This window comes from Geotrypetes seraphini, chromosome 1 (genome assembly GCF_902459505.1).
Source record: "Geotrypetes seraphini chromosome 1, aGeoSer1.1, whole genome shotgun sequence".
NCBI classification, from domain to species: Eukaryota; Metazoa; Chordata; class Amphibia; order Gymnophiona; family Dermophiidae; genus Geotrypetes; species Geotrypetes seraphini.
Genome location: NC_047084.1, coordinates 54,699,712 through 54,722,109, shown reverse-complemented (window position 1 = coordinate 54,722,109; position 22,398 = coordinate 54,699,712). Strand labels below are relative to the sequence as shown.

At 44.2% G+C, this 22,398-nt stretch overlaps 1 long non-coding RNA gene across 1 annotated transcript in view; it reads right to left on the bottom strand.

Moving 5' to 3' along the window:
- Positions 1–21,386, bottom strand: part of LOC117352637 — a 39,051-nt gene extending 17,665 nt beyond the window's left edge. Inside the window, exon 1 of the long non-coding RNA XR_004537744.1 lies at positions 21,109–21,386. This is a non-coding gene — a long non-coding RNA (uncharacterized LOC117352637). The remainder of the gene's footprint in view (positions 1–21,108) is intronic.
- Between the last annotated feature and the right edge of the window lie 1,012 nt (positions 21,387–22,398).

Below are 22,398 nucleotides of genomic sequence, written 5' to 3'. Positions count from 1 at the left end.
ACCATTCCCTCATTGAAATATATCAATCAGTACAATGAGGACCACAATTTTCTCCGTTAGTGCCTCCTCTCTTTGGAACAGTATCCCAAATCACTTATGTGAAATAACGACTCTTGCCAATTTTAAGGCGAAGTTAAAGACATTTTTATTCCTTGATGCTTTTGTAACTTAAACCGTCCTTCTAAGAACGACTTAGATTCAGAAAAGGTTTCTACCTCAGTTCCCCCTCCCTTTGTTCTTTCTCTTGAATATTCTCTTTCTTTCTATCAATTGTAGTTCCAACCCTTCTTCCATTTTGTTCAGGTTCACCAATGTCTTTACAAATTGTCATTTCCCTTGGTTTGTCTTTGTTCATATTGTATTTTAATTGGCGCATTATTTTGGCGTTTTTTGTATACCGCCTAGAAAGCACATTTTAAATAAATTGTGTATGTGAGAAAATCAATATGGAAGTGTAAATGTGAATATACTGTAGGCTCCATTATTTTAGAAGAGTAGGTCTGCACAGGTAGGTCAGATGTAAAATCAACAGATTCCTGCCCCCAAAAATAGACAAAAAAATCTTGTATGGAAGATAGATGTGGAAGCGTCCTAAAATAGAGAAACTTCTATGTGTAACAGGACAGCTCACAGAGCAGGGAGTAATGATATGCTCCTTGTGACCCTGGGCAAGTCACTCAGTCCTCCATAGCCCCAGGTACTTTAGATAGATTGTGAGCCCACCGGGACAGATAGGGAAAATGCTTGAGTACCTGATTGTAAAACCGCTTAGATAACCTTGATAGGCGGTATATAAAATCCTAATAAAACTTGAAAACTTGAAAAACTTGAATCTCAGCATTTCCCGACATCTATACATATAAAGCTACCACCCTTTAAAGATCATTTGCACATTTATATTCTGCCAGTTTAGAAGAGATAATTGTGCAGATGCGTGTATAAGTGTCATGGTGGCTGCCTTCCTGCACTACACAGCAAACCATATGGAGCCCCCCAACAACAATTTTCCTGTCCAGCAAAACACAATGGCCTCTGGTATGGCCTGGTCAAAGAACACCACATGAATGCCAGGAGGGAATGAAACTTCTAGCATGCTTTGTGATCATAAATGAAACCATCCTCATTAGGCCTGGGAGGCTGACCAGCCCACATTGCAGTCAGGAAGGTCTTGGAACACGGCTAGACAGGGAAGGATAAAGGCACAGGCAAACTAGGTATGTGCCTAGGGCCAAAACTTTTAGGAGGGGCACTTTCAGGGGTGCTGTTTCAAAGACTCCCAGTCCCAGATTCTGTAACTGATGCTGTTGGCGGCTACCTTAAAAGTGGCCACCGATTGCATATCAATCATTTGATGGTGCCGGGTACAGAATTGCGCCTCTGGCAAAGGTAGGCACTGGAAACCCTGGCCTACATTTCCGGTGTCTACCTATGATATGAATCACACCTTTGTAGGCACTTTAGGCCACCCAATGCCCTTTCCCTCAGTGGCGCTAGGTGGCCTAAAGTGCCTATGGAGGCATGATTCCACTGCTGATGTTTTAGACACCAGTAGGTGCCATGAAAGTCAACTAAAAACATTGTTTCAATAGTGTTTTTTTTAATGAGTTTGGGCACCTATTGGCACCATTTAGAGAATTTGGACCCTAATGAATAAATGTGCCTTGATAAGTTAACTGCTGGCAGAAATAACGAGAAGGGGTAGACCAGAGCCACCAACTGCTCACAGAGATCTGTCTATTCTCCCCATCTCACCATTATCCTCTAGTCATCATGAGGTGTCAATAATTAGTGATTCTTGCCTGCTGCTTCCTCTTCTGCTCAGTTTTCCTCACCAGATAAGGTCCCAAGTATCTATTTGTATTACAAAGGGGGCAAAACATATCTGTTTGGCTAGGGACTATTAAAGGGGTAATCCTGCCTTGCATCTAAATGACCCTGGCAAGGTAAATCTAAACACGTGTCCCTTTGCTTTCACACTCAGATCTGCCAGATAACTGTTAGCTGAAAGATGGCACCTATAGGGATGGCAAATAGACAACAAACTGTCAAATATACTCTAGCACCTTGCATCAGACACCCTCCTCCCCCCCAAAAAAAACAAAACTAAACTATGAAGTAACTGGCCTCAAGCCACTCATGCTGTCCATTAAAACTATGAAAACCTGGAAAATAAGAGTTAATGTCAACATGAGGACAAATAACCACCAAGGTATCCCACTAACCATAAGAGGAACACTCTACCACACATGCCATCTTCTCCATGGATCCTCTTAATATACCATTATGAAGATAGTAATACACACTCACTAGTACACAGATAAAATACTAATTAGAGGGTATATCTTCAAATAATCATATAGCTTCACAAACACATATCCTGTTTTTCTCAATACTTTGGCGGTACTGCTGTGCAAAATGCAAGTTTTGTATGTTCAGACTTTGGCACCCAAATCGTCACCGGTCTTATTTTTTCCCCATTACTTATACTTTAATAAACTATTCATCACCATCTTCAATAAATTAAGTTAATACTCATTTTATGTATCAACTCGGCGGGGGAGATTTTTGTTCTGACACAGAACTACGTTTTGCTGTGGCTTTTTCAAGGAAATTCCCCTTTTGCAGCCAAGATTGTTAGTCCCAAAACATTGTTTCACAATGAGAGCCTAAATATTAGCGTGCGCTAAACGCTAACTCGTCCATAGACTTATAATGGGCTAAAACGGCTAATGCACCTTAAAAGGACCCCTTAGTAATCTGTAACCTGTCATTAAAATCATCTGTAGTACCTGAAAATTGGAGAGTGACCAATGTAATGCCAATTTATAAAAAGGGTTCCAGGGGTGATCCAGGAAATTCAGTGTTGCAAAATAGTAGAAACTATTATAAAGAATAAAATTATGGAACACATAGATAAACATGGCTTAATGGGGCAAAGTCAAAATGGATCAGCCAAGAGAAGCGTTGCCTCACCAATTTGCTTCATTTCTTTGAAGGTGTGAACAAATGTAGATAAAGGTGAGCCAGTTGATGTTATTAAGTTCTTCTTCATGGAGAGGGTGATAAGATTCCTGGAATGCCTTCCCGATGGAAGTGGTGGAGAGGAAAACGGTGATGGAATTCAAAAAAGCATGAGATAAAATTAGAGGATTTCTAATTAGAAAATGAATATAAATTAAAGAAATAAGGACGGTATTGGACAGACCTGCATGGTCTGTGTTCCCTATATGGTTCGATATAGGATGGGCTGGGTGTAGGCATCAATGTGAACTCCACTGATATGGAACATGGAGATGTTACTGGCCAGACGTTGCGGTGGATGTCCTGCAGGCAATGGGATGGTTGGATGGGCTGGAGTGAGCTTGGATGGTTACTCCAGTATTTGGAACCTAGGACAATGCCAGACTTTACAGTTTGTGACCCAGAAATGTCAAAGAAGAGACAAGTTAATCTAGTCATGTATTTTTAATGGATATGGCTTATGAACAGACTGGATGGACCATTCAGGTCTTTATCTGCCATCATTTACTATGTTTCTATGCTATGATTGAGGTCTAAAAAATTCTGTAGAACCGGTAAAAGCGAATTCATTTTTTAAGAATATAAGAATAGCCTTATTGGGTCAAACCAATGGCCAATCTAGCCCAGTGACCCATCTTCACGGTTGCCAGTTGAGGTCACTAGTACCTGGCAAAACCCCAAAAAGTAGCCACATTCCATGCTACTGATCCAGGACAAGCAATGGCTTCCCACATGTCTGCCTCAATAACAGCCTATGGATTTTTCCTCCAGGAACTTGTCCAGACCATTCTAAAAACTAGCTATGTTAACCACTCTTATCACAACCTATGGAAATGCATTCTCTGAGGGAAAAAATATTTCCTCTTATTATTTTTAAAACTATTTCCTCTTCCGTTCTCTCGTGGCATAGCGGCGCACCAGGTTGCCTGCCTGGTCCCCTGTCTGTTTGTTTATCTTTCAGTCTGTCTCTCTGCCTGCTACCCTGTCTTTCTTTCTGTCTATCTCTCTCCCTGGCCCCCTGCCTGCCTTCTCTGTCTCTTCTTGTCCCCCTTCTGTCTCTCCCCCCCCCACCCCAGAGCAAAGCATGATTGCTGTCTGCCCCCCGCAAGAACTCAGCTATGCCGCAAGAGAATGGGAGGCGGCTGCATCAGCCGTCAGTTCTGGGAGAAAGCGGCGGGAACCAGGCAGCCAGCCAGCTAGCCTTGGCCGCAAACAGAAGTAAAAAAAAAAAAAAGGTACACGCGGAGAGGAGGAAGAGGGCCAGACCTGCCTGTCGCCTGCCAGCCAGCTGAGGGCACCACGTCCAAAGTGTGAAGGTGGCCACATTAAAAATAGGTAACCGGGGGAAGGTACATTGGGTATTTGCTCCCTAATTTCCACCCTAATTTTGCACCCTAATTTCCACCCACTTTTTTTGGGGAAAAAAAAGGGTGTCTAATGGAGCAAAAACTATGGTATTTATTCATTTTTATACCCTGTCCTCCCCAGAAGCCCAGAACGGGTTACAAGGATACATACACAAAGTTTTCAGGAACATACATTACAGAGTCAATAACATGCTATAGGATCAAAACACAAAGCTATAAAATCAATAACTTACAACTTATAGAGAATATGACTAAGAACATATGCCTTGCAGAATCTAAGAAAATAAATCTTAGAGTCACGAATGGGTATTAACATATCTGCAGTGAATGGTAGAAGAACTGGTTAGCAGGCACAGGTGTTCTGAGGTGAAGTATGTTGAAGCAAGGTCTGTCAAAGTTTGAGACCAGAATTTATCTGGTCCACAAAAAGAAGCATCTTTACCGCTTTGCAGAAGGTAAGTAGCTTATCAATTGCCCTAATAGCAGGAGGGAGTTGATTCCATAATTTAGGTATGCTATAGGAATATGATCGCTTTCAAGCTGTATTCCGGTGGAGGCTGTTTATTGGAGGGTTGGAAAGTCTGAGTTCCCATTGCGAACGAAGGGACCGCTGAGAGTGGTATATTGGAAGTTTCTTTGCTACATAGTCAGGTGTCATGTCATGGAAGCATTTAAACGCTAATACTAGTTGTTTGAAGATATTGCATTGTATTGGGAGCCAGTGGACCTGGATCAGTGCTGGGGAGATATAGTTGAAAGGGTCAAGGTTTTTTAGGAGTCGCACTGCAGCATTTTGGACTCATTGTAGATGGTTCTGCTCTTTGGCCGGTAGACCGGTGTAAAGACCATTGCAATAGTCCAAGCAGGACAGAACAAAGGCATATAACAATTGGGTGAAGTCAGAATCAGTGAAGTAATGGCGGATGGGCTATAGTTGCCGTAAGTAGTAGAAGGAGGAGGATACTACCTTGGAGATTTGTGTTGAAAGAGTCAGACTAGCATCCAGTGTAATGCCCAAGCTGGACACTTGGTCTTGGGGTACCAGAGTGGTGTTGTCCCAGAAGATGCAAGGACAAGAGGCAGAACAAGAATCATGGTGAATCCATAAAAGCTCAGTCTTTGATGGGTTCAGTTGAAGTTTGTTGGTTGTCATCCATGCTTTAATCTCCATGAGGCAGGTTTGTAGGGTCTCTAGTTGTGAGGACTATGCCTTGCCAGAGGGGTTTATAGTTATATATCGTCAGCGAAGGAGTATATTTTGATTCCATGTTTCTTTGCAATATCAAGGGCTCGTCTGATGTAGATGTTGAATAGAAGTGGGGTTAAAAGCGCACCTTGGGGTACTCCGTATTTTGCCATTCTTGGTTTAGAGAACACCGAGTTTGCTAGGATGCGGAGTTGTCTTTGGTCCAAGAAGGATGAGAACCAGGAAAGTGCTGTATTCTTGATTCCAATCTCAAATAATCTGGATGGTAGGATCTCATGGTCAAGTGTGTCAAAGGCTGCACACAAGTCCATTTAGATGAGAAGTATATCCTGACCTTTGGCCATGTAGCTCCAGCAGTCATCTATTAAATCTAGGAATACTGTTTTGGTGCTGTGATAGCTCCTGAATCCAGATTGGTGAATGGAGATGGCATTCTGGTTCTTGATGAATGTAGTTATTTGGTGGAGCTTTGATGCATAGGGAAGATTGGAAACTGGCCTATAGTTGCTTGGTGTGTCTGGACCTAGAGCAGTTTCTTTCAGCAATGGTTTGATCACTGCAGCTTTCCAGGGTGTTGGAACTTCCGCTTTACGCAATGAGGCATTGATTAAGAGAAAGATTGATTTGAGGAAAGGACCTTTCACTGAGTTTAGAAGGGAGTGTTGGCATGGATCATGAGCTGAGGTGGTAGGGTGAATTGATTCCAAATTTGATTTGGAATCTGCCAATGAGATTTCATTGAAGTGGTTGAGGGATGTTGACAGGTTTTCTTCGATTGGTGCAGAATTCAGTGAGGAACTGTAAGCAGACGTGGATAGGTTGAGGTTGTTTCAGATTTTTTCTATCTTCTCTTGAAAGAAGGAGGTGAAGGATTCTGCATCCACTCCTACTGACTAATTGTTAATGGGACATTGGGCTGATGAAAAGAAGTTCCTGGTCAAAGAGAAGATGCCCCTGGATCAGTTGGGAAATTTTGTGATTAGTTGCGTGTAGTTTTTTTCTTTAGCTCTTGATATTGCTTGTTTGTACATTTTTGATTGTGTTTTCCAGGTCTCTTTGTCAGAAGATAGTTTGATTTTACACCAGGTTCTTTCTGCTTTTCCTGTGTTTCTCTTCAATATCCTTAATTCTTGATCAAACCAAGGAGATGAGGAATTGTTAGGGTGTAATCTGTGTCGTTTAGTTGAAATGAAATCAGGGACTCAGCAAAATACCAAAGCTATTTCAGAACTAACTCTGAGACTGAATTGCAAGTTAAAACAACTTTATCCCTAGAGCATGCTTTCAGGAGGTATTGATTTATTGCTGCTGCATCATCTCAAAGCATGGAATACTTAATGCAATTACTGTCACGTTTCTTACAGCTTTTCAAGGAAGACAAACATCAGTGCTCCAGATGATATGCTTCTTTGTATCTGGATTTTATTTCCTATACACTTATTTTTTGTGATTTCTTTTAATGATCAATATAGAGAGAGATATGAGATTGATGCTTAACAATATTTCCATCGAGACTGTAGCATCTGTGAAGGCCCTTATGAATATTTCGCATTTGTAAATAAAAGTCACATCAGCTGGAATCACAAAAATTGAAATTCATCTTCATCAAGGACTACTCACTATTCCACAGCATGCGGCCCTTTTACTAAGCTACTCTAAATTTTTGCACATTCTGTGCTTTTAACAGCAAAAATGAAAGTAACAGTCAATACAAAAGTTGTGTGTTAACTATTGGAGGCAACTATGTGATAAGGTATAGTTATCACATAAAAAAAAGAGGAGCAATAGGTATTTGCAGCCCAGGAAAGGAGATTAAGCAAATAGTTAAGCTCTGGAACTCATTGCCAGAGGAAGTGGTAACAGCAGCTAGCATAGCTGGGTTTAGAAATGTTTTGGATAAGTTCTTGGAGCAAAAGTCCATAGTCTGCTATTGAGCCAGACATGAGAGAAGCTACAACTTGCCCTGGAATTAGTAGCATGGAATGTTGCTAATATTTGGGTTTCTACTAGGTACTTGTGACCTGGATTGGCCACTGTTGGAAGCTGGATACTAGGCTAGATGGACCATTGGTCTGACCCAGTGTGACTATTCTTTTGTTCTTAAGTAGAGCAGACATCTGAAGATTCTGTAAGAAACAGCTGATCATCTCATAAGTGGCTGCAAAGTTCTAATAGCATAAGTTTTCTATATAGAAAGACACAATAAAGTGGTTATGATAACTTTAAGCGCCGGTTGATGAAAGGTTCTTAATAAGGCGCTTAAAGTTATTGTCTGGTTTGTTTGTATTGTATGTACAGCTACTATAATTGTGTACTGTATGTATGAGCTGTAACCCACTTTGTATAAAGCGAGATATAAACTAATAAACTATCTACTCTAATAAAACCCTTACCCGCGCATGTGCTGTTGCAAAGGCATGATTCCTGCCACCATGAGGTGTGCCTCCATTGCCGTATTCTACTTGCAACGGGTGCGACGGCTTGAGGTGTGTGCAGCTATTTCAACGGCATTGGTGGTTTGTCCCCTGTTAGCTGCGGTTTGTGTCCTGTTACCTGGCGCCTAGAGGAACGGCAGGAGGGTGTCGGTTTGTCTCCTGTTAGCTTAGAGGAATGGCAGGAAGATGTCCAGCGGCTGCTACAAGGTAAAAATTACCATGCTGCTAAAAAAAGCTGCTACTGCTCAGGGAAGTGCTGGGGGGCAGCCAGCAATCATGCTTTGCTCTGGGATGGGGGGGGGGGGGAGACAGAAGGGGGCCATGAAGAGACAGAGAAATACAGGCAAGCAGGGGGCCAGGGAGAGAGACAGACAGAAAGAAAAGCAGGGGGCAGGCAGAGAGACAGACAGAAAGAAAGAAAGACAGACAGACAGACAGCGGCCAAGGTAAGTTTTCAGCAAATTTTTTTAACTGTTAAGTCTGCACATCTATTTTAACACCCGTTAATCTAACGGGCTTAAACACTAGTAAACTATAATTCTAAGAGAAGTAGAGAGAATTAAGAGGTTATGATCACCTGTGCCATCCCAATTCAACTGATAAAAAGCTAGATGCAAGTAAACCAAACATTAAGTAAAAAAGAAAACCACCAGCATTGATCATCAGCTCTGACTACTTTGTGAATTGGATGGAAAGCACAGTTACTTACCGTAACAGGTGTTATCCAGGGACAGCAGGCAGATATTCTTTACGCATGGGTGACGTCACCGACGGAGCCCTCGGTACGGACCTTTTTAACTAGAAAGTTCTAGTTGGCCGCACCGCGCGTGCGCGAGTGCCTTCCCGCCCGACGGAGGAGTGCGTGGTCCCCAGTTAGGATAAGCCAGCTAAGAAGCCAACCCGGGGAGGTGGGTGGGACGTAAGAATATCTGCCTGCTGTCCCTGGATAACACCTGTTACGGTAAGTAACTGTGCTTTATCCCAGGACAAGCAGGCAGCATATTCTTTACGCATGGGTGACCTCCAAGCTAACAAAGAGGGAGGGGGGATGGTTGGCCATTAGGAAAATAAATTTTGTAACACAGATTGGCCGAAGTGTCCATCCCGTCTGGAGAAGGCATCCAGACAGTAGTGAGTAGTGAACGTGTGAACTGAGGACCAAGTGGCCGCCTTGCAGATTTCCTCGATGGGCGTGGAACGGAGGAAAGCCACAGAAGCAGCCATAGCTCGGACTCTGTGGGCCGTGACAGCACCTTCCAGTGAGAGACCGGCCCGAGCATAACAGAACGCAATACAGGCAGCAAGCCAATTGGAAAGCGTCCGTTTGGAAACAGGACGACCTAGACGATTAGGGTCGAATGACAAAAAGAGCTGAGGAGATGAGCGGTGAGCCCTGGTACGGTCAAGGTAGTAGGCAAGGGCACGCTTACAATCCAGCGTGTGCAGGGCCTGTTCCCCAGGATGAGAATGGGGTTTAGGGAAAAAGACGGGCAACACAATGGACTGGTTGAGGTGAAAAGCTGAGACCACCTTAGGAAGGAATTTGGGATGGGTACGCAGGACCACCTTGTCATGGTGAAAAACAGTGAATGGTGGATCGGCGACCAGTGCATGCAGTTCGCTAACCCTCCTGGCAGAGGTGATGGCAATTAGGAAAAGCACCTTCCAGGTAAGAAATTTGAGCGAAGTTGTGGCAAGAGGCTCAAACGGAGGTTTCATGAGTGCAGATAAAACCACATTTAGGTCCCAGACGACAGGGGGAGGCTTCAGAGGTGGTTTGACATTGAAGAGACCTCTCATGAACCGGGAAACCAGTGGATGAGCCGTGAGCGGTTTTCCGAGGATAGGCTCGTGAAACGCAGTGATGGCACTGAGGTGGACTCTGGTGGAGGTAGATTTGAGGCCAGCATTGGACAGCGAGAGCAAATATTCCAGTACAGTTTCCACCGCTAAAGAGGTGGGTTCATGATGATGCCGTAGACACCACGAGGAGAACCTGGTCCACTTCTGATGGTAACATTGGAGGGTGGCCGGTTTCCTGGAGGCGTCCAAGATGAGACGGACAGGCTGAGATAGATTCTCTGGAGAGGTCAGCCCGAGAGAAACCAAGCTGTCAGGTGGAGCGAAGACAGATTGGGATGTAGCAGAGATTGATGCTGCTGTGTAAGTAGAGTAGGAAACACAGGAAGAGGAATGGGCTCCCTGGAGCTGAGTTGGAGCAGGAGGGAGAACCAGTGCTGTCGAGGCCACCGAGGGGCGATGAGAATCATGGTGGCCCCGTCCTTGCGGAGTTTGGACAAGGTCCGCAACATCAAAGGAAGTGGAGAGAAGGCATACAGGAACCGATCTCTCCAATCGAGCAGGAATGCATCTGGGGCCAGACGATGAGGAGAGAAGAGTCTGGAACAGAATTGGGGCAGCTGATGATTGTGAGGTGCTGCAAAGAGGTCCACCTGCGGAGTGCCCCAGCGAGCAAAGATGGAGTGGAGTGTTGGAGGGTCTAGCGTCCACTCGTGAGGTTGAAGGATGCGGCTGAGATTGTCGGCCAGGGAGTTCTGTTCGCCCTGGATGTAGACAGCCTTGAGGAAGAGATTGCGGGCCGTGGCCCAGGTCCAGATGCGTAGAGCCTCCAAACAAAGGAGGCGAGATCCGGTGCCGCCTTGCTTGTTTATGTAGTACATGGCGACTTGATTGTCTGTGCACAGGAGAAGAACCTGAGGACAGAGAAGATGCTGGAAAGCCTTGAGGGCGTAGAACATGGCTCTGAGTTCCAGGAAATTGATGTGATGTTGACGCTCCTGTGGGGTCCAAAGTCCCTGGGTGCGTAGATCTCCTAGGTGAGCTCCCCACGCATAGGGGGATGCATCCGTGGTGATGATCATAGAGTGAGGGGGCAGATGAAAGAGCAGACCCCTGGAAAGATTTGAGGAGTTCAACCACCATTGGAGAGATTGCTGAAGAGATGATGTCACAGAGATGGGATGAGAAAGAAGATCCGTAGTCTGTGACCATTGGTTGGCAAGAGTCCATTGAGGTGTGCGGAGGTGGAGACGTGCCAGAGGAAGGACATGTACTGTCGAGGCCATGTGACCCAGGAGGACCATCATCTGTCGGGCAGGAATGGACGGATGCCTGAGGACCTGACGACAGAGATGGAGCAGAGTCCACTGACGATCGGAGGGGAGAAAGGCCCTCATTAGTGTGGTGTCCAGAACTGCTCCGATGAATTGAAGTCGCTGGGTGGGAAGCAGATGCGACTTGGGGTAGTTGATCTCGAACCCCAGGAGGTGGAGGAGAGAGATGGTGTGATGAGTAGCCTGTAGCACAAGTTGAGACGTAGGTGCTTTCACCAACCAATCGTCCAAGTAGGGGAACACCTGGAGGTTGTGAGACCTGAGGAAGGCCGCTACTACAATAAGGCACTTGGTGAATACCCTGGGCGATGAAGCGAGGCCAAAGGGTAGCACTTTGTACTGATAGTGGCGGTATTGCACCTGGAACCGCAGGTAGCGACATGAATGTGGATTGATTGGGATGTGAGTGTAGGCCTCCTTGAGGTCCAGGGAACATAGCCAGTCGTGTTGAGAAAGAAGAGGGTAGAGCGTGGCAAGGGAGAGCATTCTGAACTTCTCCTTGACCAGATACTTGTTGAGGTCCCTGAGATCGAGAATGGGACGGAGGTCTCCCGTCTTTTTGGGTACCAGGAAGTAGCGGGAGTAGAATCCCTGACCCCTTTGTTCTGGAGGTACTTCTTCGATGGCATTGAGAAGGAGGAGGGATTGAACCTCCCTCAGTCGGAGGGGGGTTTGAGATGAGTGTGAAGCAGACTCTACGGGAGGGTTGTCCGGAGGAAGAGTCTGGAAGTTGAGAGAGTAGCCGTGGTGGATGATGTTGAGGACCCACTGGTCTGATGTGATGACCTCCCAACGGCTGAAGAATATGCTGAGACGACCTCCGATTGGTTGTGGAAGAGGTAGTGAAGGCGGAAAACTGGCTATGCCCTGGAGAGAAGAGTCAAAAGGGCTGAGAAGGCTTTGCAGGCTGAAGAGGCTTGTTGGGTTGATTGGGCTGAGAGCGAGCCTGGGCATGGTGTTGTTGCTGACGGGGCCGCCGAGGTTGTTGAGAAGGCGGATTGAGTGGCCTGGCTGAGAACCTGCGCTGATAGGAGGATTGAGGTCTGTAAGGTCGGGCAGGTGGAGCCTTTTTCTTCGGCTTAATCAGGGTGTCCCACCTGGTTTCATGGGCCGAGAGTTTCTGGGTGGTGGAATCCAGGGACTCTCCAAAAAGTTCATCTCCGAGACAGGGGGCGTTGGCCAGACGATCCTGGTGGTTGATGTCCAAGTCTGAGACTCTCAGCCAGGCCAGGCGGCGCATGGCTACGGCCATGGCAGAGGCACGGGAGGTGAGCTCGAATGAGTCGTATATCGAGCGGACCATAAATTTTCGCAACTGAAGGAGGCCAGAGATGTGTTGCTGAAAGAGTGGAACCTTGCGCTCCGGGAGGTATTTTTGGAGGGCGGACAGCTGTTGAACCAAATGTTTCATGTAAAATGAAAAATGGAATGAATAATTGTTTGCCCTGTTGGCCAGCATGGCATTCTGGTAGAGCCTCTTGCCAAACTTGTCCATGGTCTTACCCTCTCTGCCAGGAGGGGTAGAGGCATAGACACTGGAGCCCTGAGTCTTTTTTAAGGTGGATTCAACAAGAAGGGACTCATGGGGCAACTGAGACTTGTCGAACCCTGGAATAGGGATTACACGATAGAGGTTGTCCAGTTTACGGGGGGCCCCCGGTACCGTAAGGGGGTTCTCCCAATTTTTGTAAAAGGTCTCCCATAGGATGTCATGTACGGGGAGCTTGAGGAACTCCTTAGGAGGTTGTTCAAAATCTAACGCCTCTAAGAAGGCTTGAGATTTTTTAGAGTCTGATTCCAGAGGAAGGGATAAGGCTGCAGATATCTCCCTGAGGAACTTTGAAAAGGAGGACTGCTCAGGTTTGGAGGTGGCATCGGGTGCCGATGGGTCCTCATCAGATGAGGAGAGATCCTCCTCGGTACCGGGGGGAGACTCCTCCCATAAGTCTGGGTCCCGGACCTCTGGGTGTGCATGCCGAGACACCGGGGTGGAAGGTGCGGTATGGTGAGTCTTGGATAAAGATTTTCCAGAGCGCACCGAAACGGTACCGGGAGAAGAGGACCGGCGTCGATCCCGGTCCCGGGAAGTATGGTGTCCTGCCCGGTCCCGAGGTGGATCCGTCGTGGTATGGGAGTGAACCACCGGATGGGCATGAAGGTGCTCAGCCGAAAGAATCGGCATGGAGGTGTTGATTGGTACCGATGGGGTGGATACCGGGGGCTCGGTACGGGGCTCGGGCCGGTCTGGTACCGGAAGGAGCGGTGCCAGAATAGTGGGTAACAGATGCTCGAGCTGACGCTGCAACTGTTCCTGGAGTTGAACCTGGAGGATGGCCGTAATACGGTCATTCAGGGGTGGCACCGGAACCGCTTTCTTTTGCTTCGGTTCCTTAGGTGCCGCTCCACGCCCCGGCGATGAGGAGGCCAATGACGAGGCACTCACCGAAATCGGGGCGGAGCGCTTTCGGGGTCGGCGCGAGGCCGGCAAGGTCGGTGTCGCCACTGTGGCTGGTGGACGCTCGAGGGAAGAGGGAGGCTTCTTAGCCGGCTTACCTGGCGCCAGAGACGCCGATGCGGGATCGGGCGGTGTCGAAGTAGACGGTGCCGATTTCTGTGGTACCGCTGTCGATGCCGAGGAGTCCATCGTCGACCTGGTACCGAACAAAAGATTTTGTTGGATTTGTCGGTTTTTAAGCGTCCGCTTTTTAAGAGTGGCACAGCGGGTGCAGGAGTCCGCCCGATGCTCCGGACCCAAACACTGTAAACACCAATTGTGAGGGTCAGTGAGGGAGATCGGGCGTGCACACCGCTGGCACTTCTTAAAACCGACTTGCGGGGGCATGAAGGGGAAAACAGCCTCCGCAAAATCGAACCCCGAGGCCTGTATAATGGCAACAGGCCCCGCCGGGGCAAAGTCGAAAAAAGGGGAAAAAAATATGTTTTTTTTTTTGTTTTTTTTTTTACAAAGCAAAGAAAAAAGAAACCCGAAGGCAAAAAAGAAGAAAAAATGGAAAAAATCGCGAGCGGGAAGGCAAAAAGTGATTTCAACGGCCGTTGAAAAAACACACGCGTCTTCTTCGCTCCGCGGAAACGAAGAAACTGGGGACCACGCACTCCTCCGTCGGGCGGGAAGGCACTCGCGCACGCGCGGTGCGGCCAACTAGAACTTTCTAGTTAAAAAGGTCCGTACCGAGGGCTCCGTCGGTGATGTCACCCATGCGTAAAGAATATGCTGCCTGCTTGTCCTGGGATAAAGGCAGAACATTCTTAAATACCAATAAATGTAGTCAGAGACCAAGAAAATGTGGCAGATAGATACAAAGTTATTTCCCATTCTATTGGGAGCCAAACTTGTTTAAAATGAATTTTCAAGCACACCAGGATAGATTGCCTATGCATTATATCTTATGAAGACCAGAAGGAAGCTCTCTTTGGGACAATACAAATACTACAGTTAGCTTTAGAAGCAAATTTAAGAGACTGAGATCATTCTTCCAGTGCTACATCTGGTAGCTACCCAGGGCAGAGCATCCCCTCTTCAAGGCACAGGCAGGAGTGCGTGGAGGGGTCATGGAAACACATGACTGTAGGAGCTACTGATCCCCTATCACAGAACAAGAAATTTATGTCAGAGGGGGCAGGGCCAGCAGACTGTAGTTCTACCCTCGGCACAACTCCCCACTGCCCCACCCTTGGCATGCTAGAGCATACACCACATACCTTTGGCTAAAGACAGTTTCATTATGGTCAGGTATGTGTCACACGAATTTATTTAGAGACATTGCCCCTAAAAGTTCTTTACCACACATTAAGGTTATTCATAATTGGTGCAGATGCATGAAGAGAGGATAAATGCACATGTGCTATTTTCATAAGTGGCAGCATGCAAAGTACAATATGCACTGTATGCCCATTCTCCGCCCATAGTGCACAAGTTCTTGCCCCAACTCAGCCTGCAGTTAATATGTTAATTAGCATGCAATACAGTAACAGTTACCATGGACATGAACAAAGAGCACATGCTAATTCTTGGGCTAACTGTATAACACACTTTTAGTAAAAGGGCCCCTAAATGTTTCCTGCAATACCTTAAAAGCTTCCTGCTGTCTAAAAATTTGCTGTGGCTTGAAGCACCATAATTAATTCTACTTTGGATCCTGGAGTGAAGCCAGCAATATGATACTGCACTGAGGACAAGCATGCATTTTTTCATCTGAGAGGGCTGTCTCTAAAAGCTTAGGTAAGGCTACATTTATTTACCTTAGAGCTTTGGAGCTGACTATAGAAGTTCCTTTTTAGCACTGGAAACAGGAAGCCAGATCTTGTGACATAAGCCACAAGTGTTTTATTTGTAATAAAACTAGCTATAACTACCATTATTCTTGACTATTGTTTGCAGCAGTATTTTCTTAAATAAATTCCAGTAATTGCAGCTTCTATCTCAGGTGAGACAATTACCAATTATCCAGGAGGGAGAGATGCACAATTCCTCATAGGCATAGATACCTGTATCTTCTCTAAAGGCCCACCTCCTCCCTATTTTCTCGCAATGACATTCTTCACTTCTAGACAGTGAGGGCCAGATTCTGTAACTGGCGCCCAAGTCGGTGGCTGCCTTAAAAGCGGCCGCCAATCGCCTGTCAATCATTCCAGAGTGCCAGTTAAAGAATAGCGCCAAGATAGGTGGCTGAAATGTAGGCCTGGAAAACCCAGGCCTACATTTCAACTGCTTATCTTTGCTGCTAGACTGCAGCAGCTGAGTGTGTCAGGGGGATTCCCCCCTCCCCATCAACTGAGCGGCAGGGACTTCCCAAAGCTGCATTTCTGTAACCAGCGCCCAAGTCTATGTTTCTCTATTTTCCTATTACTTCTACATCACAAATTAACCCTTGCACTACCCATGCACAAAAGGCCTAAATTTACATTTGCACATGTATATTTTGAGTTTAGAAAGTAGCTATTTATACAATTAGATCCACAACATGCGGTTTAGATGGGGGTTTATTGAGGATCAGATTTGGGCAGACGAGCAAAGTATTCTGATTTTGTGAGCAATTCACATCGGCATTTACATCTGCTCCAAAGCAGCTATGAAAAACAACAAGTTGTTTGGATCTCAGGTTTGCATTAATGATAGAAGGGCTAGTTGTGCTTGCCTTTGATGCTAACAGCCACTTTAAAATTTCATTAAGACGTTTTCACTAAACTCCTCATGTGGACCTTTCTAGATATCCAGTTTAATGAATCTGCTGCTTACAGAGGAAAATGCCAGTGCTCATGCTGTATAGAAACATAGAAACATAGAAAAATGATGGCAGAAAAGGGCCACAGCCTATCAAGTCTGCCCACTCCAGTGACCCTTCGCCCTGATTTTGCTGACCCACCCCCCTCCTTTACATCATTAGAGATCCCACGTGAATATCCCATTTATTTTTAAAATCTGCCACACTGTTGGCCTCAATCACCTGCAGTGGGAGTTCGTTCCAATGATAGACCACCCTTTCGGTGAAGAAATACTTTCTGGAGTCACCATGAAATTTTCCTCCCCTGATTTTCAGTGGATGTCCTCTGGTGGATGAGGGTCCTATAAGACGGAATATCTCCTCTTCCATCTTGATACGGCCCATGTCTCAATCATGTCCACTCTCTCTCTTCGTTCCTCAAGCGAGTACAGCTTGAGGAACGAAGAAAAACAGCTTCCAATGATAGTAGTATTCAGGCAAATCTTCTTCTGCTTAATGGCAGAATTTGCATTGTAAAAGTATTTGGACTCCTAATGCAGGCCTTGTGGCTGAAACATGGTTCATGTTGAGTCATTAATTTTATGTAATTAAAGACTTCTAATTACTTCACAATTGGTTCCTCAGTTGTTCCTTTTTTGGTCACTGGTGGACTGTCATCTCTGCTGTTTTGTATCATTGGATAGACTGTGCAGAGATATTTGTTCTTCTGTTTTTTAGGCTACAAAATTGACATTTACACTTGCAGAACCCTCTAAAATTCCATGTGTTTTTGAAGGCATCTGGAAGTTTCACCCCCATTTCACCCACACACACACACACATTTCACCCTCAGAATTTTTGCCCCATACATATTTCGCTCCTACACATTTCACCTCCAGATGTTTTGCTCCCAACATTCACTGCTGTACTAAATTGCAATATCATAATCATGAAAAATAAATAGTAAACACAAAACAATCAAGTAAAAAAGCACACAAATAAAAATGAGCCAACAGTAAAAAATCATAAAAGTCAAAAATATATAGTAAAAACATAACTGTGTAATAAAAAAAATCACCTGAAAGCATGTCACAACAAACTAAAATCCAAACTTGTATGCAATTCCTCTCAAATAGTCAACTAAATTCCGATTCTCAAAATCTTGCACAATATGTTTGATCCTTGCAGAAATTGCAGCATATTTTTATTTCTTATATTGACAGGATTGTCGGCTATGATTTGAGTGAGGTCAAAATTATGAAGACCGTGCTGATGTTTCAGGCAGTTACTGGGTCAGGCCAATGGTCCATCAAGCCCAGTAGCCCGTTCTCATGGTGGCCAATCCAGGTCACTAGTACCTGGCCAAAATCCAAGGAGTAGCAATATTTCATGCTACCAATCCAGGGCAAGCAGTAGCTTCCCCCATGTCTTTCTCAATAACAGACTATGAACTTTTCTTCCAGGAACTTGTCCAAACCTTTCTATAACCAGCTACACTATCCGCTCTTACCACATCCTCTGTCAATGCGTTCCAGAGCTTAACTATTCTGAGTGAAAAAAAGTTCCTCCTATTGGTTTTAAAAGTATTTCACTGTAACTTCAAATGTCTCCTAGTCTTTGTAATTTTTGACGGAGTGAAAAATCGATCCACTTGTACCTGTTCTACTCTACTCAGGATTTTGCAGACTTCAATCATATCTTCCCTCAACCGTCTCTTTTCCAAGCTGAAGAGCCCTAACTGTTTTAATCTTTCCTCTAACGCGAGGGCTTCCATCCCCTTTACCATCTTGGTCGCTCTTCTTTGAACCTTTTCTAGCGCCACTATATCTTTCTTGGAATACCAATTAGTACAAATAGGGCTTTAAATCACTTAAAATGGCTTCAGCTAACTCAACAATAAATACCTTCTAACTTTAAGAAGCCTTCTATTGCACTTATCATTTTTTATTTCCACATAATAAATATATTTATATCACAATGATTTAAATAACATATCATCAAACCACACTCTCTGTGAACAAATCACACTACACAACTGTTTTCTTTATAAAATAGCTCAATGAGAATACCCCATTGGGCCGGAAAACCTGGACTGGAACAAAGCCTTTTCTATTTCAGTTCCTTTCAAAACCACATTTTCATGTTTTAAAAATTATCAAACGTTCTTTTGCTGTATTGCAAATTGTTACCACAGTCTCATGTTGCTCAACCACAATGCTTTCTGATATCACCATTAGACTCTACAATCATGTTGGAGCAACATTAAGCAGATTACATTTTAAGACCAACGTTGGATTAGCAGTATGCTATATAAGATAAGTGTTACTGACAATATTATTGAGTTATATATATACATATTTTTCAGTAAAAAGATAGCACTAAACATATAATCATTTATGGGGCAGTCTAATAATGAGTTTGAAAACTATTGAGGTAAAGAGACAGCATTAAATGCATGAAGCATTTATGGGGCAGCCTATTAATGAAATTGAAAATCACTGAGTAATAGCATACATTAATTTAATATTTTAAAAAGTTAGAGAGATATATACTAAAAACAATTATAAATTGAAAATAAAAAGTGAATCTTTTAAGTATTAAGGGAAGGGATGGAGGATATGGTATATAGATGATTATACATTGTGGACAGAATGTGGACTTGGGATAATGTTATGTGAGGTCCTATGCACTGAGAATTGCTAATACTATATGATATACCCTCCTCCTAGTTTATCACCTAAGGTATTATAAAATGGTTTTTGTATAAAAAGGAGAAAAAAGATAAGAAATGGAGAAATTAAATAGATAAATCAATTTGTAGGCACATGTAAGCCAAACACTATTAGTATGAATAGACCAAGACCATTTCAGTCAGGATTATTAAGAAAATCAAAACCAGGCTAAGCTCTACCTAGAGCTGCTCTTTGGTAGCGAAACTCACTGTCTTCAGCCATAAAACATATACAATCTACTACATACTGTATGTATTGTACACTTGAGATGTGGCTACTTAGTTCTTTAGGAAGCTGAGTCTAGAACTCCTTTGGAATTGATCAATATGAGTTAAGAATGAATTTTCTTCCTAGTAACTGGTGTTATCTTTACAAATTTGCAAGAGTATGAAAGACCCTTTTTTGGGTGATAAGATATGGGACCAGGAGTATACCTACCATTGAGCGACCACGGCAAAGTGCCCAGGGCTGGCCAATGGTAGGGACCACCTGAAGTTGGGCCATGATGTGACTGCATAGGCACGACCTCCTCCAGCTTCCCCGCCTGCCACCAGTCCATCACATGCTGCTGCAGTCACAGCAGAGGCAGCGCTGAAAGCTGCCTATTTGGGCAATGGAGCCTTTTTGCTGCAACATCATGTGGGTGGGACATGAAAGAGGAGAGGCCCCACCACTCAAAGAGGCAACTTTTAGTGCTGCCTCTGCCACGATTGCAGCACCATGTGGTGGACAGGCGGGGCAAACTGGAGAAGGCTGCATCCATGCGGGGACATGGAAGAGAGCCAAGAGGGGAGATATGCTAGGCATGGTGTGGGAGGGAGGCAAAGAAGATATGCCCAAACATTTGAGATGGTGCAGAATTTGGGAAAGAGATGGAGAGATACCTAAATGTCCATGGGGACAGAGATGGAGAGATGATGAATTTGGAGGGGGTGATGGGCATATGCCTAAATGTCTTGGGGGGGAGCAGAGAGGGAGAGATGCTGAATTTATTAAATTTTTTTTTTGGGGGGGTACAGAGATAAAAGAAAGAGACCTGGATAAAAAGGGGAGAGAGAAAAGAGGAGGCAGATGCTGGATTGAGGAGGGAGAAAAAAGAGAAGAGATAAACTTGACCAAGGGAGAGAGGGGTAGAGATGCCAGACAATGAAGAAGGAAGGGTGGGGGGAATGCAGTGGAATGCAGGAGGAAGGGTAGAGAGAAGATGCACATGGGAAGAAGGAAGGGTGGGGGAATGCAGTGGAATGCAGGAGGAAGGGAAAGGAGAAGATGCACATGGGAAAGGACAAAGACACAGAAAAGATGCTGACTGTGGAGGGACAGGGATACAAAATATGCTAGCTGTGGAGTAAACATAGGGACAGGGGCACAGGTGCAAAAAAAAGGACACAATGGGAGGGATAGGGACATAGAGGGGGTTGCTGGACAAAGTAAGTTAGGGACACAAAGAAGAAATATTGAACATGGGGGAATATAGGGAGAGGGATTCAGAGGGGAGCTGCTGGACAGAATGGATAGGGAAACACAAAAAAGTTGAATGCTGGACAGAGAGAAGAAATGTCAGGTCAGAAAATTCTGGAGAGTTTGAAATAAAAGCATAAGAGAGATGCTAGAACTAAAGCAATGATCAGACAACGAATGAAGAATTTTTTTTTTTTTCTGAATTTACTCATTGTAATATGTCAGCTTTGCAAGATGTTCATCTCCCCGCTCCATAATCTTCACTATCTTGGATGCAATAATATTATAGGGGGGTCCATCTTAATTTTTCTACCCAAAGCCCATTCAGTCCTAGCTACACCACTTAATGGCTTTTAGGAAAACTTTTTCTATGTTTTATTTTTTAATACCATGAGTCAACTGTTGATGTCTTGTTTGGGGGAGGGGGTAGAAGGAGTTGAACAAATTTTTATTGCTGGTCCTGTAATTCATTGGATTCTAGAAAGTTCACTATTCTCTGTTTTAAAATCATTTCCATTAATTTACTTACCATAGAAGTCAGACTTAAGGATCTGTAGTTCACTACTCTTCCATACTTCCACTTTTGTGGAGAGGGACCACATCCACCCTTCTCCAGTCCTCTGGTACCACTCCATAATCTAGTAAAGCATTGAAAGGTCAGCCAGCAGAGCCTCCAGAAATTCCCTAAGTTCCTTCGGTACCCTCAGATGTACACCATCCGGCCCCATTGCTTTGTCCACCTCGCTTTGTTCTTCTTGCTTTGTCAGCAAGCTCCTCATGAACACAATCCTCTGAAAATCAATCAGAGTCTACCACACCTCCAGCCGTATTTCCTTTTGTCTTCTGCAGTCCCACTCCAGGCGCTTCAGCTGTGAACACAGAACAGAAATATTTGTTAAGCAATTCAGTCTTATCTTTATTAGATTTTTTGTACATGTTCCTCCTCTTCACCTTTGAGTCTACAATACCACTGGATGCAAAAATTTAAACTCAAACTAAACTCTGGCAAAACAAAGTTTTTTGTGGCGACTGCTAGTAATATTTCTTCTGAACCTTCTATTAGTATAAATTCAAATCAGTATATAATTCATCCAACGATTAAAATTTTGGGAGCTATTTTAGACCAGCATCTTACAATACATGCTCAGATAGATGCTGTAGTGCGTAAATGCCACTTCACATTATGGAAATTGAAAACAATTAGATCTTATTTTGAATTTACTGCTTTTAGATTACTGGTTCAATCGTTACTACTGAGTCTTCTCGATTATTGTAATATTATCTATCTGACAGTCACCAAGAAAGAATTAGCAAGACTTACAATAATACAGACTTACAATAATACAGAATGATTTATGGCCTGAAGAAATTTGATCGTTACACCCTTTTATCGCGAATTGCATTGGCTGCCAATGGAGGCCCGGGTATTGTTTAAACTAGACTGTTTCTGTTACAAGGCTGTTTCTGGTACAGCTCCTTCTTACTTAGTCAATAGATTTTCTTTAGCATCATACAGACATAGTAGAAGAACTCATCCTTTGTTTAATTTTCCATATGTCCAGGGTTGCAGGAGTAAGAAATTTCTGAATCATACTTTGGCATCTCAGGCAGCTCTTCATGACAACGAATTCCAAATATTGTTGCTTACTACCCATTCCTATGGCCATTTTAGAAAACAATTGAAGACCTATCTTTTTTCTAAATATTTCTTAACATTTCCAGATATTTTTACCTGTCTTCCTCTTTATACAATCTTTTATTCTTTATTACCTCTTTTTCCTTACCTTCTCAGCTACTACTTTTGAGAACCAAAGCGGCC